A 6,711-nucleotide genomic window follows, 5' to 3' on the forward strand; every position below is an offset into this window, starting at 1 on the left:
TTTGAGACACTGTAACAACAATGTTGTGATGAATTGTGCTACAACTGTTGTAAGTGTATTTTGGAGATTATCGTCCTGTTCGTGCTTGCTAAATGATAAACTATACTTCGCGGCAAGCTGACGTGCGTCAGTACTGCAAAACTTCTGTATGAAGCTGTCTGCTTACTTTCCGTTTAAAGTATTTTACGCGATATCGGGTGGGGAAATGAGAGCTCATGTATCTGGCAAATGTAAGTTATAAAGTATGATAAGCGAATAACAGTCTGTGATTGGCTGACTGCAAAAATTAAAGGGAAAAAAAGAAACAAAAAAAACTCTGTCTCAGAGATGATAAAATATCTTTACCCGTCAAAACTTGAGAATTATTTATATGCATCCTGTACATAAATTAAACTTAACTATTTAAAATATCCATATTATGTTCTGCCTTAGTGTGCGATAAGCAGCATATTTTGTAAAATAATTAACTTCGAAAAATATGATAATCACAGTTAGTGCTTTTTTTTTATCGTGTCGATGGACAATTAAATGGCCTCGTGTGTCTTCAAAACGGCATCCGCAAGCTCCAATACATCATTACTGTAGAGGATCTCACGAAGTTCTGAAGCCAATGGCACCATACCCAGTTGTAAAACATATGGGGTAAGGGCTGGGCACTCGAGAATGTGATCCGGGGTAATTTGGATATCGGTGCAGTAGTTGAAGAGACTGTGCCAGTAATAATTTTTGCTGCATGATGTTGAACTAAATCTAATTTCAGTTTGAAAGTGGCGGAAGCCGGAGACCAGATTGGGGCAGCATATTCAAGTACTGGTCTAATAATGGAGCAATACGCACTTTTTAGGGTCTGTCCATGGAAAAGGAGGGTTGCCAGAGCCTCGAAAGGCTGGATTTCTACCTGTTGGTCCGCGGAAGGTATTTTATTACTTAGTACTTTAAAGTTATTTATGAAATTATATGCCAAATAAACGATTTTTCTGAAAATATTTATTTTTTTTTTCGCTCAGAAGTTTCTAGTAAAAAATTATGCAAATATTTTACTAGATATAAAAAATTATAAAAATAAAGTTATTTACTGATCAGTAATCAGTAAAGTTATTTATTGATCAAATCACTGATCAGTAATTTACGCCGATTCAGTGTTAATTACGTGGAAACTTCTTGGTACATTTTACTATTACACAAATTATTCATTAAAAATGCAACTTTTAGCTAGAGAAAAAGCATATTATTTTCCTCTATTTTATTCTCTCCTATTTTATTTCTTACATTTCAAAATTAGTTTTACCCAACCATAGTATTTGTTTTTTCATGATGAGTGTACGGCAGGTTTTGTAAAAAAAATACGTAGAGCACGAAGTTTGTAATTATATAAATAACAGCAGCTGGCAAAAGTCAGAAAAAGCATGCCCTCTCCTAGAGAAGTTGACATTTTATTACAGTTCTCAGAAACTAGAATTTCAGTGCGCAAAAAATTATTACGTAGACAATCTCTAGAAATAGATTGTTTTAAAATTGTTATTACTCAAAGTTATAATGATTAGGCTTCCAAAAATTTAGGGAAAAGAATTTATGCTCCTAAAAAAGCCGACATCATATATACATGTTTGGCATTTTTCCCTACGTTGTGTTGGCGTAAAATAATTGGTTTAAAGTTCGATTAATAGCCAGTACCAGAATATTAGAATACCAATTTCAAAAACTGAAGATACAAAATAAGAACTTCTATAATATTTTCTAATTTCAGCAAATATATCAAACTGTTAATAAAAAATATTAAATGTTAAAATAGCCAAATTGTCTAGAAAAATTATATGTTTTACATTTATTTCTAATTTTAAAAATAATACAAACTATTGTCCAATTTCGTTATGAAGTGTTGCATGAAGAGTATAATAAACTATAAATAATAGACTGAATATGAAATGATCTGCAAAGCAAAAACCAATACAATATTGAAATAATAAATAATGCAAAAATTGTCCTATTGCGTGAATAAAAGCTTAAACTGAACACATAAAGCGAACTTAGAAAATTGATTCTCACAAAAATACTTTGAGGGAACAATAGATTTTATGCAAGCTGATTCCTAATTTTGATCGAATAAATAATAAAATAATAAGCGTGACGTGAAATTGTTTTAGAAACTTTTATTTGTTTGAAAAGTTAATGTTTTCACAAAAACAACTCCTAAAACTGATTTTAAAAATAACTTGTATTTTGTACTAGAAGTCTTCGTCCCCTGCTAATTCCGCTCGCCAACCTCCTAACTTCTCATTCATCATTGAATTTTCTATGAGCATCAATTATTTTCCACAAAACACAGTAAATTTTGTTTTAAAATTCTACAATAATGTTAGCTTTTTTAATATGTTAATCGAAACGAAATGGACGATTTCCTAGATTTCAAAAATAATCATCTGTGCTTGAAAATAAAGATTCTCTAAGGAATACAGATTGTAAACCTCAATAAGATTAAATACGAAGCGCATCCAGAAAATAAATTTCCCTAATTTATTAAATAAAAGAGCTCACACTTTCAGGAGCATATTTATTGGCAACAAGTACAGCTCTTTTTTTTTAAACCTCATCTGTTTTTAGACTTTCTAGACATTTTTGGACTTATGGAATTGGTCTAATTAGGATGGACCTCTTGGGGGTTAGAAACAACAACACAGCAATGTTCCAGCTATTTTTCAACATAGCCACCACCAGAATTGAGACACTTGTCGCATCGTGGGATCACTTTTGCATACCTCTGTCGTTGAACTCTGCCGCCTGTGAATGGAACCAGCGTGTGACAGACGTCTACCGTTACTGTGTGAAACACTGCGGAAATTGTGACATGCCATTCAAAACAAGAGTCGTGGGATGCTTACTGCAATTGTTGCGCTCCTCCATGGCAATGCTTCTCCACATACGGCACGACGCACAGCAGCTATTTTGACGGAATTTGGCTAGGAGTTGCTTGATCATCCATCCTACAGCCCTGATATTGCTCCCAATGATTTTCATGGTTTCTTGCACCTCTACACTCTAAAAACTGTGCCTCTGATTTCAGAGGCACATTTGAATCATTTGTGCCTCTGAATTTTAAGGGCACAACGTACCTTTAAAAATGAAAGGCACAATGTACCTCTGATTTCAGAGGCACATTTGGATCGTTTGTGCCTCTGAATTTTAAGGGCACAACGTACCTTTAAAAATGAAAGGCACAATGTACCTCTGATTTCAGAGGCACATTTGGATCGTTTGTGCCTCTGAATTTTAAGGGCACAACGTACCCTTAAAATGATATCTAATCAGATGTACCTCTTAACTTGGAAGGTACATTGTACCTTAGATTTTGCTTTCATATACCGCTCATTGAAACAAGCATTTAGTGGTACCAAAACCTGTTATTTACCAGATTTGAACACATTTTTTTTTTACCTATTTGTAATTTGCTAGCACTTTATATAAAAAGGGACTTTCTGTTTGGTTTACACTATTACCAAGATATTAATTATAATAATTCTTAAAGAAAAATATTTCTCAATTATTTGAATATTGGCCACTTGAAAGTGATCATTTCAAGGGATTCCATCTAAGGCTTTTTCATAGACAATTATAAAATATGTAAATTTATATCATTTCTTTAATTATGTAGCGTTTAATGATACTTCGACAACTACAATGATGCTTTTCTAATCAGATATAGGTACAAAAAGATAATATTTATTTCTGTTAAGCCAAGTCAATATAATTCCTGGATTTTTTTTCTTTTCCAAAAAGCATCCTCAAAATGGAAATTTATTATAAATTTAGATATTTTTTAAATATTTAGAGATTTCATAAAATAGTTTTATAAGGATCAAAAATTAAACACTAAATATCATGAAATCTAATATCTTTTATTTTCACACATAAAGAACAATGTATACAGCTGCACAAATTTGGAAAAACATAGAATATTTTAAAATGATAGATGCAGATTTTGACAACTTGGATATTTTATGACATGAAATATGCTTAAACAAATGACTTAACAAGTGTAAAATAAAAGATTTCTTTCCATTGAAATGAATTTTTTTAAAATCCAGATTTTGGCGAAGCATATTAACCCGTTAGGCTCCATCATTCCCATTTTGGGAACATTAGCTTTCAATTTTTTTAGAACTAACTGTACTTAATATTATTTAATCGATGATTTTATTTGAGCTCAGAATATATGAAAAGCCTTCTGCAATTTTTTTGGAAAGCTTGTTTCAGAATTTTTTTTTAATTGTATTTTAAAAAACGTGAAATTCTGCATTTTTGCCCCAACCAAAACATGCATTTGTTTTATAAATATTATTCAAATAAAAATTACTTTCGTGCTTAAACTTGATTACAACAATCGGATATAATTCTCTTTTCTATAATCCGAATTTCGATGTCTACAGTATTTCTTAAAATGTCCTATTTCACCACAATAGAAACATTCACGTTCAGATCTAAATTTCTTCACAATACTTGGCGAATTCCATTTCTCATTAAAATGTTCTTTCTGGCGATCGTTATTACACGGAATAGCTTGTGGATCATACTGAAAATTGGCAATGAGATTTTCGTTAAAGTAATAATAATTATCATCATAAATTTCTGACCTCTCAGCAGGAATAAGCTGTAAAGCACACGAAAACCAAAGATCGAAATTCACACTAAATCTCTTCGCTTTCTGTTCAAAGAGTTCGAAGCACCGTCGAATTCCACACTTCTTGGCATCAATTTTAAACATCTCATTCACTAATTTTTTCTAAAGTAGGAAATCCTTAATAACAATAATATTTGTCACCAATTCTTTCAAAAACTTAATAAAACATTTCTGGAACGGATCCCACCGCTGCCACCAATTAATACATGGCTGTAGCGTATCAAGCTATATTAAAAAACTGTTGAGTTTTTTTATAAAAACATTTATTTCACACCACAACAAATACAATAACAAATATAAAGTACCCGTAACGGGATAGTTAAATCTTATAAAGGAAACTAGAAAAAGTGCCCGTAGCGGGATATATGAAAACTCACCCGTAACGGGATAGATATAATATCATAAAACAAACTAGATAAACCCGTAACGGGTAATATGAAAACTCAAATTCCACACAAAACTAATTCTAAAAAATCAACAACTTTCTGGTGTTCTAATTTTATCGTCTGCTTTTATTATTTGTATTTCGTCATAAAATATTTCATTGATGTGCGCATGCGCTTCTTCTCCGTTACATCGTACCGAAGAAAAAAAAGGAAGCCCATTTGAGAGGCACAGGGAACCGGTAAAATCCTTTCGTACCGCGCATTGACTCGCGTTTGCTTTGGTGCCTTTCATTTCTTGTGGTGCCTCTCATTTTTAAAGGCACATTACTTATGTGCCTCTAACGCGAGAAAATAAAGGGTACATTTAGCTTGTGCCTTTTATTTAAGAGGTACAGTTTTTAGAGTGTAGAAATTCCTGTCCTCCGGTGAACGTTTTGGCAACGACGAAGAGCTGAAGACGTCTGTCACACGCCGGTTCCATTCACAGGCGGCAGAGTTCTACGGCAGAGGGATAGAAAAGTTGATCCCCCGATATGACAAGTGTCTCAGTTCTGGTGGTGGCTATGTTGAAAAATAACTGAAACATTGATGTGCTTGTTGCCAATAAATATGTTCCTGAAAGTGTGAGTTCTTTTTTTTCATAAATTAGGGAAACTTACTTTCTGGATGCGCCTCGTAAATGAGAAGTAATTTTACTTTACTCATTTGCGAGACTTATAAAATTTCAAGTCAATAATATTGTTAAAAAGAATTTTGTAGCTCTCACGCTTGCGGATGCAATGACAAACTTTCAAAGTTTCCAAATAGAAACACCTAATTTGTTTTTTATCGAAATTTAACCCTCACAGTAAAAAATTTGAAATGGACACGACCTATTAGAAAAATTACTTTATTGTATAAAGAATTATACTGATTTTTGAAGCTCCGGCTCCTGTACGATACTAGAATCGATATCATACCGGATCCGATATCAGACTGGAACTAGTGTTTCATAAGCTGGAATAATACCGTAACCTGTGTTTCATAAACCGGTATGACACTGAATCAAATACAATATCGATTCGAGTATGATACTGGATCCGGTACTATACCAATTGGATTTGAGTATGATACTGGATCCGGTACTATACCAACTGGATTTGAGTATGATACTGGATCCGGTACTATACCAACTGGATCCGGTACTATACCTACTGGATTCGAGTATGATACTGGATCCGGTACTATACCAACTGGATTCGAGTATGATACTGGATCCGGTACTATACCAACTGGATTCGAGTATGATACTGGATCCGGTACTATACCAACTGGATTCGAGTATGATACTGGATCCGGTACTATGCCAACTGGATTCGAGTATGATACTGGATCCGGTTCTATACCAACTGGAAACGAGTATGATACTGGAACGAAGCCGGTATATACTATTATTGGTATTGTACTGGTTCCAGTGTCATATTACATGGGGCCATTATTTCATAACCGGATAACCGGTTCAGTGAGCTGTTATTTCATGACCAGATAACTGGTTCATAACTGGATATCATTATTACCGGATATTATAAGTGCAGTTGGACGTTTTTTCATGTTTCATACTGGTAGAATGATATTTTTTTCCAAAAATAGTTTCGACTCTAGGTAGTTATG

Source organism: Parasteatoda tepidariorum, chromosome 10 (genome assembly GCF_982258835.1).
Source record: "Parasteatoda tepidariorum strain Cologne lab strain chromosome 10, Ptep-v5.0, whole genome shotgun sequence".
Taxonomy (NCBI): domain Eukaryota; kingdom Metazoa; phylum Arthropoda; class Arachnida; order Araneae; family Theridiidae; genus Parasteatoda; species Parasteatoda tepidariorum.